Below are 19,907 nucleotides of genomic sequence, written 5' to 3'. Positions count from 1 at the left end.
AATCGACGGTAAATTCTTCTCGGATATAACCAACGTCCGCACATACCGCAGTGCGAATATAGATTCGGATCACTACTTAGTCGCTGTATGCATGCGCTCAAAACTTTCGACAGTTATCACCACGCGTCGAAGTCGAACGCCGCGGCTCAACATCGAGCAACTTCGTAACGTAGAAGTGGCTCAAGACTACGCGCAGCAGTTAGCAGTGGCCCTACCAACGGAAGAGCAGCTTGGCGCAGCTACACTTGAAGATGGCTGGAGGGACATCCGATCCGCCATAGGTAGTACCTCGGCTACAGCACTAGGCTTCGCGACTCCGAATCACAGAAACGACTGGTACGACGGCGAATGTGAACAGTTGAAAAACGAGAAGAATGCAGCATGGGCGAGAATGCTGCAACACCGTACGAGAGCGAATGAGGCACGTTACAAACAGGCGCGGAACAGGCAGAACTCAGTCTTCCGGATGAAGAAGCGCCAGCAGGAAGAACGAGATCGCGAAGCGATGGAAGAGCTGTACCGCGCTAAGGACACACGAAAGTTCTACGAGAAGCTGAACCGCTCGCGCAGAGGCTTTGTGCCACAAGCCGACATGTGCCGAGATAATCACGGGAATATTCTCACGAGCGAGCGTGAGGTGGTCGAGAGGTGGCGGCAGCATTACGATGAGCACCTCAATGGCGACGTTGCAAGTACCGAAGGTGGCGTGGTAACAGATCTAGGAGTATGTGCACAGGACGAAAGACTTCCGGCCCCTGACCTTCAAGAGATTGAGGAGGAGGTTGGCCGGTTGAAAAACAACAAAGCCGCTGGAGCAGATCAACTACCAAGCGAGCTTCTAAAATACGGTGGAGAAGCACTGGTGAGAGCACTACACTGGGTCATTACCAAGATTTGGGAGGAGGAAGTATTACCGGAGGAATGGATGGAAGGTATCGTGTGTCCCATCTACAAAAAGGGCGACAAGTTGGATTGCGGGAATTACCGCGCGATCACACTACTGAGCGCTGCCTACAAGATACTCTCTCAAATCTTATGCCGCCGTCTATCACCGATTGCAAGAGAGTTCGTGGGGCAATATCAGGCTGGATTTATGGGTGAACGCGCTACAACGGACCAGATGTTCGCCATCCGCCAGGTGTTGCAGAAATGCCGCGAATACAACGTGCCCACACATCACTTGTTCATCGATTTCAAATCGGCGTATGATACAATCGATCGAGAACAGCTATGGCAGATTATGCACGAATACGGATTCCCGGATAAACTGATACGGTTGATCAAGGCGACGATGGATCGAGTGATGTGCGTAGTTCGAGTATCAGGGACACTCTCGAGTCCCTTCGAATCTCGCAGAGGGTTACGGCAAGGTGATGGTCTTTCGTGCTTGCTGTTCAACATTGCTTTGGAGGGTGTAATAAGAAGAGCGGGGATAAACACGAGTGGGACGATTTTCACGTAATCCGTTCAGCTGCTTGGTTTCGCCGATGATATTGATATTATTGCTCGTAAATTTGAGACGATGGCGGAAACGTACATTCGACTAAAGAGTGAAGCCAGGCGAATCGGATTAGTCATTAATGTGTCGAAGACAAAGTACATGATGGCAAAGGGCTCCAGGGAGGAATCACCGCGCCCGCCACCCCGAAATCATATCGACGGTGATGAAATCGAGGCGGTTGAAGAATTCGTGTACTTGGGCTCACTGGTGACCGCCGACAACGACACCAGCAGAGAAATTCAGAGGCGCATTGTGGCAGGAAATCGTTCTTACTTTGGACTCCGCAGAACTCTACGATCGAATAAAGTTCGCCGTAACACGAAGTTAACCATCTACAAAACGCTGATTAGACCGGTCGTCCTCTATGGGCACGAAACATGGACCCTACGTGCAGAGGACCAACGCGCCCTTGGAGTTTTCGAACGGAAGGTGTTGCGTACCATCTACGGCGGAGTGCAGATGGAAGACGGGACTTGGAGAAGGCGAATGAACCACGAGCTGCATCAGCTGCTGAGAGAACCAATCATCGTCCATACCGCGAAAATCGGGAGGCTACGGTGGGCGGGTCACGTCATCAGGATGTCGGATAGCAACCCGACTAAAATGGTTCTCGAGAGTCATCCGACCGGTACAAGAAGACGTGGAGCGCAGCGAGCTAGGTGGATCGACCAAGTGGAGGACGATCTGCGGACCCTACGCAGAGTGCGAAACTGGAGACAAGCAACCATGGACCGAGTGGAATGGAGGCGGCTACTATGTACAGCAGAGGCCACCCCGGCCTTAGCCTGACCGGTAAGGTAAGTAAGCTTTCCGGGAATTCTTTCAGGAGTTTCTCGGAAAATTTATACAAAGCTCGTCATGCTCTTATCGATTACGATCCACTCCGGGGAATGATACATGCAAGTATGTGAAATAAATAGGGGATATCGGGGTTATTTGGAAATATTTCAATGTTTGAGGACGTGCCGTAAACCAAGCCAGGTCTATTCGATACTAAGAAACGAATACAAATTTAATAAAGCATTTGTTTTGTACTCAAGTCGGGAATAGATAAGGATTTTTTATAAAAAGGTGAGAGAGTGCGGGGTGAAATGAGCTCAGTACACTGATTTCTAGAATCTTGCGACGCATGACACCCTCCTTATCTAAAACTATTTTACAGATATTTTTGCAATTTGTGTAAAAATGTATCAAAATCCATCCACTTCCGCTCCGAGCAGAGATATTGCATTTATTTGCGTATTATACAAGGATTACCGAGAGGATTGTTGGAGAAACTTTGAGAAAAAAAATCTCAAGAAGACTTAGGCCAGTACCCCCTCTCCCCCCTTCGAGTCTACGTAGTTTATGGACAGGCCCTTAGCAGATATGTCATTGGTTCCTTGTGCGAGTGAAGCTGGTCTTGCGATACTGAAGTAGCATCCACAATTCACAAGCTGAGAACAATATCTGGAGCAATGTCGGGGAAATTCCTGAAAGAGCACTGGGAGGAACTCAGGATGAACATCTGAAATAAAACCTGGAGAATGCTGATATAAAGTCCCTAGAGGAATCTCGGAATATAATTCCAGGAGGAATCCCGGGATCTCTGAAGCATCCCTGGGAAGAATCGCTAGAAGAATCCCGAGGGGGGGGCGGAGGGAATTTCAGGAGGTATCTCGCGATGAAACCTTTGAAAAAAATATCCTGCAAGAATCTCGGGTAGAATCTCTAGAAGAATTCCTGAAGGAATACTGGAAGGAATCCCAAGAGCAATCCTGCTATTAATATTTAGAAGAATTACACGTAGAGCTTAGGGAAAAATCAGGAAGATAATTTGTATAAATCACTGCAGATTTCTTTAGAGGAATTCCTAACGGCATCCAAGAAGAAAATCATAAATGACTCCTGGAGCATATCATGGAGAAATCTGGCAATTACCCTGGTCGTATGCTTTTGTAAATTCCTGTGGAACTTCTTGGAAAGGCTGTGTGCCGAGATATATAAATAATTTCAAAGCTACACCACATTTTATATCCTGAAGTAGACTATTCACCTGATAAGTATATAGCAAACAAATTCTCTGTAGAAAGTATGCTTAACTGTTGTATTAATGTCATGAAAAAATATCTCAGAAGTAGTGTCCTAGTAATAGAACACTAGGCAGATATGTGACAAAGAATGTTTGAGAACTCCATACTTGTTAAGGAGTTCAGGTTGGAGCTGTTGACGCCAAGCAACTCTGTAAGATCTTAACCTATAATCACTTCATGTTTACAACTGGCATGTTCTCTGTCTGAAATGTTTATTTTTTACGCTTAAATCAAACATCACGCGTTTTTTAGAAATAGATTGAAATAACATACCAAACTACGTCCATTCCGTACAATTTTAGGATTCACAATGTGTCTGTCATTCATGGGTTAAAAGAGGTCACTAAATACGTCCTAGATTTCCCTTTCTTCACTATGGACTGCAATCCAGAGCATACTAACTCGTCGCCATTTCACTGCATCCCATTCTCTTTTAATAGTCTCAACCATTGCAATGGAAACGATTTCCCAACGCAAATTGCCTTCTTTTCCAGAACTTATCCATCCCCACCTGTTTGGCTCGCGAAGCAATCAAATTGATTGGCTCCTTCCACTTCATAATTATGCCTCCCTTCCTCGGACTCCACAAATATGAGAAAAGCACCACCCACCCAGAAGGTATACTTCCTCGAACAATTGTGAATGCGTCAATCCTTATTACCCGTGCCACATCCGCTCGAGGCAGGTCCACAACAACGAACGGCGTGGACCATGGGAATAACACCATCTGATACACACCTCTCGATGTAAGTGTTAAATTTCACTCGGTGTCCTAGTACAAAAATAGAGCTACGAAGGTACAGGTACAACATTGTCCATACGAAAGCGAGGATGTGATCACATTCCGGTGGTGGGTTTTCCAATGACGACTACATGGCGAGGACATATGATCCCAGTATCAACAAATGGAGTGGTATTTTCCATGGTCAAACAGACCGTTGACCTTCGGGCGACCCGGTGGAAACTATAGCACACTCAGAACTAAAGTTACTCATTTTCAATCAATCACAATGCCGCTCACAGAATGTTATTAAATTTACAATTTTACGCAGTTATGATACTTACAATTTTTGATTCGTACTCCGTGATTGATTACAGCGTGACGATCTTTTCAATATTTGTTGAGTAAATTATTGAAAAACATTATTCCTTAACTTCTCACATCAAATACTGTTAATTGAAAAAAATAAAAACAAAATTAATATCTGGAATGACCTCACCAATAAATATGCATCCTTGAGTGTACCACAAAACAACGACGCACGGCACGAATAAATCTTTGCGAAACGCGGCCTCGTACCACTCTGCTACCACCGCGACTTAGTCTTGGTTGCACTCACCTACCGCAGTTTTGACTGGTGAATTATTTTGTAACCATGTCCCACCGAATGAGAGCAAAGCATTTATTATTGACCTATTTGCGCAAACACGTGGCCCCAATATTTTCAGCTGGCCTCTGACGATGTGCTATATGTCCAATTAACTGACAACCAGAGATCAAGCCTCCATGCCTCCATTGTACAGCGATTAGTTCCTAGGACGTTTGCTATGCCACCACTATCGTTGTTATCTACATATGCAGTGTATGGGAACGTGGTTCGAAATGCACCAATGGGGTTCACTAGATCAAAGCGTAAAAGCATTCCTAGAAGTATCGGGATCTCCATTTTGAACAATAATGCTTGGTAGGCTTTCCTATAGTAAATTCCCGTCCCAATTATCAATTGTCCGCTTTTATTTCTTACCAACGTGAAATTAGTGTTTATGGCTTTGTTATCTATCATGTGCTTTCTAGTTAGTAGATTGAGAAACGAACCTATGGAGACGAATGGTGGCAACGCCTATAGTAAATTAAATTTGATACGAAATCATATATTCATGCACATTCTGCCTGTTTCTACTGCAATACATTTTGAAATTTGCATTTTGATGACGTTTGAGCATTTTCAATAATGTTATATTTTGTCTAATTTGGCCCTTTGAGGGCCCCTCCTGACTACACCACTGGTCCATCACCCGAAAGGCTTTGGATTTATTCATATCTCCACATGTAGAATGCAACAAAAATAGTCCGGTTGAAATCCCCAAGGGACACCATCGTAACCTTCCCTTGTCAGGTTTTAGGTAGGTTATAAATATTTTTTTTCATCCTACGTGCAAAATAAATAGGAGAACGGAACCCATCTTCAGCCATGTGCTTCCATTTTCATCCTATCGCAAACAAAGCTAATAAGCGCGAATTATTTTACATTTACAGTCTAGACTCCTACTACACGGTTGGTTCGGGGGTGCAGTAGGAATCCGTGTTGTGGGAATCACAGCGCTTATGGGATTTCTCCTAATTGGGGGTGTGAGCGAATATCTCAGGCGTATTACAAGATAGCACAATACTTTCTTTGGCAAAGTTGTAGTACTAGAATAGATCTACCACATAATGCCAACTATCATCCAATTAGTTGGCAATTTGGCCGATAGAGGCGCTATGTAGAAGTGGTTGCTATGTACACTCGCCAGTAGAAGCACAAAGTTATCACATGCGATATCTCAAGATCTACTTTATTTGGAACAATGCTGTCTTCGGCAAAGTTGTTCAATAGGTCAAAAACAATCTGGTGATTGAAAAAAGTGCCGTCTTCGGCAAAGTTCTTCGGAAAGTCAAGAGCAATCTTTTTTTTATCTGTATTAACGAGATTTTTAGCCCTGGGCTAGTTCATCTCGGGACCCACGCTTTACTTCCCTTCCGAAGGAAGAACTCTCATTTTGCGAGTTTTTCGGGAGTGGGATTCGATCCCAGGTCGTCGACGTGATAGTCACGTGCTTTAACCATCATACCAGGTCCACTCCACCCAAGAGCAATCTGTTCTTTTCAACAACTAGTTGGTGATTTCGCCGCTAGGTGGCGCTAGTCGTCAAGTAAAGTTTCAAACTCCGCTATCTCGAGATCCAGAGCAGGTAGAAAAGTGTCGTCTTCGGCAAAGTTCTTCAGGAAGTCAAGAGCAATCTGATGATTCAACAATTAGTTGGTGATTTCGCCGCTAGGTGGCGCTAGTCATGAAGTAAAATTTTAAACTTCTCTAGCTCGAAATTCAGAGCAGATAGAAGAGGGCCGTCTTTGGCAAAGTTCTTCAGGAAGTCAAGAGTAATCTGGTGATTCAACAACTAATTTGTGATTTCACCACTGTAAAGTTAAGTAAAGTTTCAAACTTCTTTATCCCGGGATCTAGAGCAGATAGAAAAGTGTCGTCTTCGGCAAAGTTTTTCAGGGGTCGTTCATAAACCACTTAGACCAAAATTTGGTCATCTCAGAACCCCACCTACTTCTTAGTGGAATTCAAAGGAACAGTACTTAAGGCGATTTTCTTTTTATTTACAGATATTCCCCTTACAAGCCCAGGTTAATCATCATAATCAATTAATGATTTTGCCGTTAGGTGGCGTAAATCGTCATGTAAAATTTCAAACTTCTCTATCTCGAGATCCAGAGTAGATAGAAAAGTGTCATCTTCAGCAAAGTTCTTCAGGAAGTCAAGAGCTATCTGGTGAGTCAACAATTAGTCAGTGATTTCGCCGCTAGGTGACGCTAGTAGTCAAGTAAAGTTTCAAACTTCTTTTCCTGGAGATCCAGAGCAAATAGAAAAGTGTCGTCTTCGGCAAAGTTCTTCAGGAAGTCAAGAGCTATCTGGTGATTCAACATAAAGTTGACGATTTCGCCGCTAGGTGGCGCTAGTTGTCAAGTAAAGTTTGAAACTTCTCTATCTGGGGATCCAGAGCAGATAGAAGAAGGTCATCTTCTGCAAAGTTCTCAGGCAGTCAAGAGCTACCTGATGATTCAACAATTAATTGGTCAATTTCTTGATTTTGCTTTGGCTGACCAAGCCATGTGGGAAATTACACTGTTGAAAATGCTTTGAGATCCATGTGCACAACAGAACATGTGCTCGATGAACAAATTGAGATTTGAGTTATGAAAAGAAATCCACGTACTCCGGTGAGACTCGAACTCACGACTCCCAATTCGCTAGACGGGCGCTTCTATTCCTTCAAGCTACGGAGTCACTCGACTATCTCCGTCGCCAGCAGGCCTAGAACTGAACTCGATTCCACAGTCCCACATGGTTATCTTCTTTTCACAATCCAAACCCCCTTTTGGATGGGATTAGATGAACATCTAACACATACACTTTTTTTTTAATCTGTATTAACGAGATTTTTAGCCCTAGGCTAGTTCATCTCGGGAGCCACGCTTTACTTCCCTTCCGAAGGAAGAACTCACATTTTGTGAGTTTTTCGGGAGTGGGATTCGATCCCAGGTCCTCGGCGTGATAGTCAAGTGTTCTAACCATCACACCAGGTCCGCTCCACTAACACATACACCGTTGTACACATGTTTGTCAAATTTGTAAGATGCTACGGTCACCCTTACCGTAACCCGTCGAGAGTCCGACTGCACACTAATTGTCATACCAATAAGTGATTGGGAGGCAGTGCCCGAAGCTCCCGACAATTAAAAATAATTTCCTCTCCCGCTTTGACATACATGTGCACGCGAAATTTTGATTTCCGGTGCACATTTCCGCATTGGGTTCAATAAAGTTTGAAGTTTACTGTCCCTTCCGGGAAGTAACTGATTCAAAGAGATACTTGTCGACCCCGGAAGTAATGTGCGATCCTGTGTGAGACCCTGGGAAGAACCAGTCTTGGCCCCAAAAGTTCCTGGTCCGGACAAAGGCAGAACCGAAGTTCTCAGGGTGAAAATGCTAGAAAAAATTTCGGATGGTACAAAAATTACGTTAACTGGAATCAATTCATAGCTCGATGCTGGGGACGATGATAACCCTAGATGAAGCTAGATAAATATATAAGCTAGAATAACATATAAGCTAGATAAAGTTAGATAAAAATATGATTTTGATTAAAAAAGTCTACACTGCCAGCTGAGACAAATTTCATTTTTCCTCTTTATATCTTTGGCGGATCGACTGGTGGATTAATCTACGATACACGGCTACGCAGTCTGGGGAAACGAGGTTTGTTTTGTGCCCGTCGTTTCAACACGGGGGTTTTGTTTCATCTCCAGAGGTAACTAATTTTTCGTTTTTGGTCTTATGTTTCGTCTAACTGTAACTGTCTGGTCAGGTTGTTGTTGGTACATGACTGATTTGGTTTGTCTAGTTTTGCAACGAATTATACGCAATTGGCTCAAATCAACTACGTTTTTACAAATCTAAAGACAGCGTAGCCTGAAAAGTCGTAGACTTCCTTTTGCCTAAAAACTCTGCGTACGTTGGAGTTCTTTAGTATATTGTCTATCCGGTTGAAATCAAGACAGACATTCATTAAAAAGTTGCCATTTTCTTGGTCCACAAGTGTAGCAACTGTTTCGCATCTAGTGCGCTGTGTTGCTGACAACATCGGCAAGAATGCGCACTACTTTTGACATGATTCAAAAACGTCGCGAGTTGGGTCGCGTCGCGACTTTATTGTGCGACGTCCTGTTCGGTGGCGGCCCGACAATACATTTACAACAACGTATCTAATAATGGTTGAAACTCCAGATGCTTTTGGCTTTCTGAAGAACTTTTCCGAAGACGACACTTTTATATCTGCTCTGGATCCCGAGGTAGAAAAGCCTTTAATTTTACTTGACAACCAGCGCCTCCTAGCAGCGAAATCACAAACTAAATGTTGAATCACCAGATAAGTTTTGACTTCCTGAAGAGCTTTGGCGAACACGTCACTTTTCTATTTGCTCTGAATCGAGATTGCGGAGTTTGAAGCTTTACTTGACAACTAGCGCCACCTAACGGCGAAATCACCAACTAATTGTTGAATCACCAGATTTCTCTTGACTTCCTAAACAATTTTGCCGAAGACGGCACTTTTCTATCTGCACTGGATCTCGAGATAGCGGAGTTTGAAGCTTTACTTGACAACTAGCGCCACCTAGTGGCGAAATCACAAACTAATTGCTGAATCACCAGATAAAGGATCTCCAGATAAAGAAGTTTGAAACTTTACTACAACTAGCGCCACCTAGCGACGAAATCACCAACTAGTTGTTGAAAAAACAGATTGCTTTCAACTTCCTGAAGTACTTTGCCGAAGACGGCACTTTTCTATCTGCTCTGTATCTCGAGATAGCGGAGTTTGAAGCTTTATTTAACAACTAGCGCCACCTAACAGCGAAATCACAAACTAATTGTTGAATCACTAGATTGTTTTTGACCTACTGAACAACTTTGCCGAAGACAGCATTGTTCCAAATAAAGTAGATCTTAAGATATCGCATGTGATTCTACATAGCGCCTCTATCGGCCAAGTTGCCAACTAATTGGATGATAGTTGGCATTGTGTGGTAGATCTATTCAAGTACTACAACTTTGCCAAATAAAGTATGGTGCTATCTTGTAATACGCCTGAGATATTCGCACACACCCCCTATTAGGCGAAGTCCCATAAGCTCTGTGATTCCCACAACACGGTCTGCCGTGTAATAGGAATCCGTGTAATAGGTGACCGTGTAGACGGAAGCCGTGTGGTAGGAGTCTAAAGTCTATGTATTTTTTGTTAGGATTGAGTATGCATGGCAACAAAAAGAACAGAAACAGTCGGTACTTAAATAGTATATTTTTTGGAATAGGGATGAACTTAGGGGCATAGGCCGAAGAAGGTATAAAAATATGTCAAAATGTTTAAGATGAGTATTGTTGAAAACATGAAAAATCCATGTAAGTTCATTGCTTTCGTAAACGCTCTTTTTGTAGTATCTAGCAAATATTATTGATGTATTGTTATGGTGAGGTGCTTTTTGAACTGCATTCTCACACTTGATCTACGATGCACCGCCACTCACCATTTCAGCTCTCTATACGCCGCTTCTTAAATTGTCACCCGATAAATGCAGCGATAGCTTCATTCTTACTGTTCTTATTCTAAGCGGTGATGAGCCGGCTTCACTTCACTACCTCAATCGCTCTATATGCAACTGCTGATTGTTGCCGTCACCGCGTCATTGTGGCTGTGGTTGCACATCGCTGCGCTGGCTAGCTGTGTTTTGCCCTTTTGTCACATGAGGCTATCATTATCATACGGAAAACCCAGACACAAATACGACCGTTGGCCACTGAGCTGAGCTGGTCCGCATAGGGTAAACTGCACACGAATAGTGCACTACAACACTATTGACAAACAGCTATCAGCAACCTTGGGCAAAAGTTTCCACTTTACATTCGTTTTCAAAATCTACTATTCATTAGTGGCACCGTCTACCGGTGAGGACGCGTTCTACGTTGTGTGGACAAGGTACTGGAGGCTTTCGACTTTCTGCACACTCTGTAAAATTGCATTGGCAAGCACGTGCTTCGCATCACCGGTATACGAACTCCAGTGTTGTCGTCGATAGGAAGCACAGGCTTACAAGACAAAATAATGAAGCACCAAATCTATGGGGCAAATCGCCAACTGTGGCACGGCTAAGAATTCGCTAATTGTTTCACACTTCATGCTATTCTTAATAGAGGTTTAGGCTATAAAACCATTCAGTATGGATAAATTTGGAAAAGGTGCCCGGAGTCCAAAAATGGCGACCAGAATATTCAAGATGGCGTCTTCTCAAAATTCATTATGACTGCTGTTTAATGGAGGTGCAGACTCTAAAACAATGTAATATGAGTGTATTTGGTATGGGAAACAAGTCTGGGGTCCAAAAATGGCGACCAGAATATCCCAGATGGCGGTCTAAAACTCAAGATGGCGGCGCAAAATTCAAGATAGTGACTTTTTCATGGAGTTTTAGGGTATAAAACCATTCTATATGGGTAAATTTGGTATAGGGAAGACGACTTAAGTTCAAAAATGGCGACTACCCAAGTAACCAGTAAGCTCTAAAATGCGGCATGCATCTTTGCTTTAAATGCAGATTTAATGCTAATATTATGCCGGAAAAACGAAATAGCGTGCTGTTACTATGCAGAAATGAAAGCCCTGCTACTGTACTACAAGTGCTTCAATTGGGCAACAGGGCAAACGTCAGATGTTTTCGCCCGGTTTACAGGGCGAATTTTCCAGGGGCATGACGAAGGGCCAGAATCAGCATCCCAACATTCGATTCAACATGACATCCAATGTTTTTGTTTCTTTTATTATTTATGGCAGAAATGCGCTTAAAACATCGACACTGCTTCTCTGCCACATAGAATACCGTGCAAATTGATAAACAAAGAGAAAAGAAAACATTATCAAATGCAACAATTTCGTTTGAAATTTTTAATTTCGAAAATAAGTACTAACAATACACGAGCCTCACACCCGAAAATCAGGAGCAACCCGAGCAGGAGAAAATAGCTAAAGAATACCAAACTCAGATATGGAAAATCTAATACCTACAACCTGAATGAGGTATTAAGGAGCCCTGCATAAGAGGTGAAATACCTAAAATAATAACTGGTGTATATTATGTGCATGACACGTGAATAATGACATCAGGTATGGCAATACCCAAATAATAATCGGCGATTTTTCCAGCAGTCCTCAACACCAAACCAATAACTCGTTGAGATATGTTATCAATGCCTTTAAAATACCAAAATAAGTTATTTTCAATACCTGGATAACCGAACAATACCTTATCTTGGTATGATACCTGACTTTAGTATGCTGCAGTTATGTGCCAGTTATTCGTTCCTGCTCGGGAAGTTAGGATAAATCGACCAAAAAGTGGAGAAACTGAAATATTCAAAATTAGGTACTTTTAAACTCAATTTTGAGTTCTTTTTCATCTCCCTTTTCATGCTCTCTTTCTATTGTTGTCAGAGAGTCAAAGAGAAACAGACCAACTTTTGCAGTTCAGTGCGTCAACCCAACTCTGAGTTTCTATCACTGTACTCAAATTTAAGTAAATACAACCTAGTAGAAATTTCGGTTGGGTTGGGTGAAAAAAACTTAAAATTAGGTATTTTTTTCACATGGAAGCAAGCGGGAACAACCCAACATAAACATCGATTCTATCGACTCAAAATTGGCTTGACGCACGCAACCCCGAAGTTGGGTGAAAAGCTCTCACTTTTGGGTAGTTTCGTCTCTCCGTGTAGGTACCAAAACGCGACGTACTTAAAAGACTTAAAACGATGATGGTTAGAGCGGCAATGTATCGAGTTTGACAGCTGTGTCACCCCACTGGAATTTTCTAGCTCTGTTTGTACGCAGCCAAAGAGCTGATAGTCAAAACAAATGAAAAAAGGTATGAAAATATGAACATCTAATAATAGAGTTTTGCATCGAAATTTAACCTCAATTTTCTCTCCGAGAGAGAAAAGTACGGCAACGAATGGGAATCAGAACAAACCACCGGAAAATGTCAAAATTCGCGTGAGAGGGAAAAGGAAGGGACGAACGAGAATGAACCGAACGTTCATTCGTGACGTCACCTTGCAGAATTCTATAAAATGATATAATATAGAGGTATTGACCAGTACCAATTCTAATATTGTTGTGCTTTATAACTTTTTTTCATTCAGATTATGATAATTCTCCCATCCTTTTCCTGATTTATGTTGTTGAAAAGCTCCTCGCATGCGTATCGAACTAGCGACATCGGGTATGTTGCAGTCCTGGTCAATCCCTTCGGCCACAGATGGTAAACAGTAATGCAATGAAAAGAGCCCAATTTAAATTATCATTTTATCCTGCCACGGAATATGCGGTTGTGTTAGTTATAGGCAGTAACATGTTTCTATATTTATCGTTCTCACAACTACACATGAATATTTAGCACGTTGTTGATCTGTCAAAATACTGGATAGCACGGACGAATGCTCTGTATGCATATACAGTAGTATAAATTCGTTTTTTGAACTTGAATTTTTGAACGGTAAACTTTATTTAAAGGTCATCTGTGTTTTATTGGTATATATTTTGATAGACACTCACGTAATATACTATCTGCACGAGTAACGAAAAATTCCTTTCAATTCGTTTTATTTTTATCAGGGAATAACTATCTAAGTTTTGGAGGAAAATTCGTTTAAACGAACTTTGTTCAATTTTTCCATAATTGTTATTGCCAAATTATTTTATAATTTTTGATATCAGTAGTACTAGTGATACTTAGAGCGGTATTATCATAATTTTTAATATGCAGCAACATAAAGAAAATATTTTGAGAAGCATGTGCGTTTAAACGAATTTGTACCACTGTATAATGCTAATGTAGTGCTAAATAAATTCTTGTTTGCATACAGCCTTATGAGCATCAATAATGCAATTAAAAGGCTTCTATGTGCTTCTACGTATTGCAAATGCTGGTAACGAGTTTGTTCGCTTTCATAATGCTGAATTGGTACTTAAAGCACTTTTAGTGCTGATTTTAAGTCTATTATTAATGAATATGGTTACTTGGGTAGAACATCCAAGATGGTGGCCTCAGATTCAAGATGGCGGCTGTTGAATGAAGTTTTAGCCTCTCAAACCATGCAGTATGGGTATATGTATTTGGTATGGAGAAGATGTCCGGAGATGGCAGCTCCAAATTCAAGATGGCGGTTGTTTAATGGAGTTTTAGGCTCTAAACCCTACAATATGGGTATTGGGTATATATGGTATGGAGAAGATGTCCGGAGTCCCAAAATGGCAATCAGAATAACCAAGATGACGATCTAAAATATAATATGGCGTCCTAAATTTCAAGATGGCGGCTCTTTATTGGAGTTTAAGGCTAATAGATTCTTCATCATGGATATATTTGGTATAGGGAGGGTTCCTGGAGTCCAAAAATAGCAACCAAAATAACCAAGATGGCGTTCTAATGTTCGAGATGGTGGCTGGCTGTTTAAAGGAGTTTTAGTCTCTAAAACCATTCAATATGGGTATACTTGGTCAGTGCCGGATTTAGGCCTCGGGGGGGCCGGGGCAAACCCTAAAAAGTGGGCCCCCAGAATCAAAATTTCGGAAAAATGAATCATATAATTACGTTTTTTTTTTCTTAATCTTATGTATTATTTTAGGCCTAATATTGAAAGCTTCTGATTTCTGAACTTCTCCAAAATTCCGACAAATAGAAAATTATTCGAACATTTAATTTGATATTTGACTCAAATGTCAAAATGCTAGCTTAAATGACATCTTGTTCAGATAGTACATATATTTTAAACTTTCATCCGAATTGAAAACTTTTATACAAGTTTAAGAACTTCGCGTTCAGTGAAAAATCTACATGCATTTACATCAACATGCAGCAACTTTATTAGAGATTGCACGAGACCGACGAGTATTTCAAGATTCAGATTATACAAAGATTAGTCTCTTGGGAGCAACTGTAGCAATAAATCTTAATATCTTCAGTAAAACCAAACATAAAGATATGGAAAGTTACAGTTTCCAGGACACTCGGTTTTCAAAACAAGCCTTAACTCCCAAACATCTCCAGAATTCATCATCTCTCTTTTTCATGATAGCAGCGAACCGATGCAAATAAGTATAAGGCATTTGTTTTCAAAATATAATCATAATCAACAGACGTATGTATAATTGTATAATCATTGTGAAATAATAGATAAATTTGTGAAACTATTGAAATTTATACTGATGTACAATTACTCAAAAGCTTAATCTTTCTCGCACTCTGCTTAGAGACACTTTTTGTAACAACTTGAAGTCACGGAAAAGTGTTTCCACTCGATAAGAACTTTCAAGGGTTTTTAGAGAAAATCGCGTATTTTTAAATACTGCACCAACAATTATGAAACTTTTGATTTCGAATTATTCTTAAGAGAAAATCCAGATAAATGGCCAAACATAGTTTAGATACCTTTAGGAACCCAATGGATCACTAAAATAACTAAAACGGCCGCTATTAAAAGAGCAGATAGCGCCACCGTAGCCTCAACTGACGTAACTCAACTGCTGTCCCTGTGTTACCGTCCATATACGGTGGCGCTTTTGTTTTGATGCGGTGAGTAGTGGAAAAGTCGGCTTCAATGATCCATCATAAGTGCTTTTTTTAGTGTGACGTCCTCACTGGGACACTGCTTCTTACCTTAGTGTTTCATGAGCACTTCCACAATAACTATGGAACTGTTATTAACAAAGAGTTTCCTTTGTCAATGACCATTTCGTATGTGTATACGGTGTGGCAGACACGAAGACACTCTTTTCCTAAGGAGGTCAAGGATTTTCCTTTACGAAAAGTTCTTGGAACGACCGGGAATTTAACGCGTCACCCTCAGTATGGTCATGCTGAATATCCACACCTTAACAGCTGTGGCTATAGGGGCTTTGTTTAAAATATGAACGCCCATTCACGTGAATTTTATATGGTTTCGTTGAAAAATATGAATAGTATTTCGGATTCTTGGGGGGCCCCCTTCATCGGGGGGCCGGGGCACTTGCCCCCTTTGCCCCCCCTTAAATCCGGGCCTGTACTTGGTATGGGGAAGAAGTATGATGACCAGAATTTCCAAGATGGCGGACTTAACTTCAAAATGGCAACTCAAAATTCAAGATTGCGGCTTATTTAAGAGTTTGAGGCTTGAACATCAAAAGTCATATAAACGACATGATTTCTGGTGCTATGAAATGGATTTTTGTTGAGCGTATGAGAGTGTGATATTCATCAGCATGTCACTTGGGTTTTGTGAACATAGGTGTTCGAAGGCACGAGAAAGGCGCCATCTACGCTAGGTGGATAAATTAGGGTTTTTATATGCACTTTACAATTAATATATCCTCCTAATCGTTTGGATTGTAAGCCTTTTGTTCATAGTTATTACGTTTATTTTTAAGATTATTCAAAGGCTTTTTAGGCCCCTTACAAAAATTGGAAGCTGATCATAAATTCTAACGTTTGGCCCGCATCAGATGAGATGTCTAGAGTTCATAAATGGTAACTCGAAAATCTAAGATGGCGGACCAAAATCCGGTGAAAAATGGTGACTGTTTTATGAAGTTTTAGGTTCGAACACCATGCAAAAATGTGAATTCAAAATTAGAGATGTATGATTTACATTTGAATTTGTTCCGTTGTTTCAGATTTTCTGATTACCATCTTCGGAGTTCGAAGAGTAATTTACATTATCCGCGTGAAGGGTCGCGTTCATAGCTCTGTTTAGATTAAACTACAAGATGAAATTCCTCCATACACCGTTCTTTTATAGCACGCTTCTGTGCTGAAAAAAAGTGTAACTCTTTGCAAGTGAGTGTACCCAGCTCTGCTTCGGACTCTGTATAATAACTTGATACCAAATTTCTATCTAACGCTGTATAATAATACAGCGTTTCTCAAACTATGGGTCGCGATACACTGGTGGGTCACGGGTTGTTTTTGGTGGGTCGTGACGGTTTGACCAATAGTGTTGTATATGTCTCCCTTAACTTATGTCAACATTGATTGTTAGCAATGATACATGTTGCCCATTTTACTGGCATTTTACCAGGTTAGCTGGTATGTCTGAAACATACTGGAAAAACTTGTAATTAGAAGGCACGAAATGTTGCTAATTGGCAAATTGAGAGATGAAATTTGTGAAAAAAATTCGCGTTCTGGTGGGATTCGAACCCACGACTCCGTATTCGCTAGACCGGCGCTTTAACCAACTAAGCCACAGAACAGGTAATGGTTCTGCGGAATAGAAAGCCAAACTGACTCCGAAGCCGCACCATGAACACTCCTATTTCACAACATTTCGTGCCTTCTAATTACAAGTTTTTCCAGTATGTTTCAGACATACCAGCTAACCTGGTAATATGCCAGTAAAATGGGCAACATGTATCATTGTACCCTTGCTTGCGTCACTTGGCGCAGTTCGGTCGTCCGAGCGTCCGACCGTGCCGAGCTCTCGACGCATACTAATTAGACACCAGCAAAAAAAAAAAACAAACTGCCTGGTGGCTAGGTATGCGGAGTGCGAGAGTAAGTCTCGGCTTCATATAAATAACTCGCTCGCACTTGTAGGTAGTGGGCACAAACAGGAGTGTGTTGTGGATTGGCACCTAAGCCGAAAAGAGAGATGAGTTTGTGAAATAGGAGTGTTCATGGTGCGGCTTCGGAGTCAGTTTGGCTTTCTATTCCGCAGAACCATTACCTGTTCTGTGGCTTAGTTGGTTAAAGCGCCGGTCTAGCGAATACGGAGTCGTGGGTTCGAATCCCACCAGAACGCGAATTTTTTTCACAAATTTCATCTCTCAATTTGCCAATTAGCAACATTTCGTGCCTTCTAATTACAAGTTTTTCCAGTATGATTGTTAGCTCCTTTAAAAACTAGAAAACAAAATTCTAAAATTCTAAAAATACTCTCTTGGAAAGTCACAACAAAAAGATATTTTAAAAAACTCGATCTGTTTGAGTGATAGATATTTAGGTTTGTGAACGAGGACACGCGATAAAAAAAATCATGATTTGGAATAACAACACAATGCGCCTTCATTTGGAAGGAAAATCATAATTTTAAAGAATTAAATTGCGACTAAATAACTGTAGCTTTTGTAAATGTTTATATTTTTTTAATCGTGAAATATGTGGAGTCCTTTAGTATTGCATGGAATGGGTTAAACCTTTTTACTTAATACAAGAGATAAAAACACTCAACTATCCGTCCACCTAAACTGATTTCTCGGGCATTATAAAGGTTAAAGTTTTTTTTATTGCAAATTTGAGAACCCCTGCCATAAAGTATTATGGCATCTTCAGTTTGACAATATTCAAGAGCTTCAATTATAATGATGACAATGAGCTAATGATAATCTCACAAATGGTTAAACAGTAACATAATCTCACTGCTGTACAAAGATTCCATAGAAAATCGATACCGTGGATCTCCGAATGTTGTGAAAATATGTAGTTGCATTGTTCATTGAAGATAAATAATAAAATACATAATAATTAGACCCGCATATGTTTTTTTCGACTTAAATGTGATGTTTTTTGAAAAATGGCGTATTTTTTAACCTATTTTTTTCCAGAAAATTAGGCCGGAACAAATCTTATTTTCTTCTTTTGTCACTTTGCTCGTTGACTCGTCAAGGGGGTGGATAATAAATAATAAATGTATTTGTTGAACAATTACCCAAACAATTAGACAACATTGTAAAACTCATCGGATTTGTTAAGAAATTTTCTCGACAACACTAATTTCAGCTCAAAATTTTTAAATTTTTGTATAATTTATTTGTTTCCCCCCTCAAAATGTTGAATTCCGGCCAAAATTTTCCGAGGGGGGGGTGACATTAGAGAAAATCGAAATTTGTGTCAGCCTTATAAGTTTTGAACCAATTGTTTGTCGAGTTTGTCTGTGCTATGAATTCGTTGCTGCTGACGAGAAGCACACAAGTAAAAGCAACAAAGTTATGCTACTGAGTAGCTTCCAATGCGAAGAACAATGCAAGGTCAGAATCTGAAACTAGATTCTAAGCAGTATGTATGTCGCTACAGTTGATCGAGGATAAAATCTCACTTGCGATAGAACACCTTCTTAAAATCACTCTGCTTCTATGTCACAAAACTGTTGAAAAACTGGAGAATACAACATCAATACCAACAAGTGCGTTCTATAGATAAATTGGCGATGAACTCAGAAGTAAATTACTAGCACTAGGTAAGTATTTTTTTTTATCAGTATTAACGAGATTTTTAGCCCTAGACTAGTTCATCTCGGGACCCACGCTTTATTTCCCTTCCGAAGGAAGAACTCAAATTTTGTGAGTTTGTGGGGAGTGGGATTCGATCCCAGGTCCTCAGCGTGATATTCAAGTGTTCTCACCATCACACCAGGTCCGCTCGACAAGATAGATAAGTAATTGAATTAGGCCCGTGATATTAACTTATGCCACAATGTAACTTTACGCTATCAGAAAACTTCAATTACAGTTGCACTCGCTATAGTTAGTCACATAGTTCAATTGATACGAATATTACACTCGCGAGTCGTGACAGCCTTAGAAGCAAACATAGAACAACGTTTGAACATTTCAAGCGAATGTATGTGAACCAACGTGGTGGCGGGATAATCAATATTGAAATCCCCATCTGCGCGATAACGACTCAGCCGTTTTTCCCTGAGGCACCCCATAATGGCACAATTTTCCCCCCATTCCTCAGTAACATTGTTTCGTTAAGGCAGGACATTCCACTATATTGCACCACCGCAGCGCGCCGCAGGTCAGTCAGTGTCCTAACCCACCGGAAATCCTCACGCGATATTGTCCTCCATGTCATCATCATCGTCCATCCATCCACGAACCTAACATGTACCACGCTGAACTGTGCGAACGACACTGGACTGGAAACACGGCTCGGTTCACTCTGCGCGAGGTACACACATGTTCTGCCTCCCACCACCATAGAT

General features: G+C 41.1%; 1 protein-coding gene across 2 annotated transcripts in view; it reads left to right on the top strand.

Annotated features, from left to right (window-relative positions):
• Window positions 1–19,907, top strand: part of LOC115262072 (uncharacterized) — a 222,714-nt gene that overhangs the window by 182,780 nt on the left and 20,027 nt on the right. The gene's annotated exons all lie outside the window — the stretch shown is intronic.

The sequence above is a fragment of the Aedes albopictus genome, chromosome 2 (assembly GCF_035046485.1).
Source record: "Aedes albopictus strain Foshan chromosome 2, AalbF5, whole genome shotgun sequence".
Taxonomy (NCBI): domain Eukaryota; kingdom Metazoa; phylum Arthropoda; class Insecta; order Diptera; family Culicidae; genus Aedes; species Aedes albopictus.
Note: the sequence above shows the minus strand (reverse complement) of the source record. Positions and strands in the feature narration are given on the sequence as shown.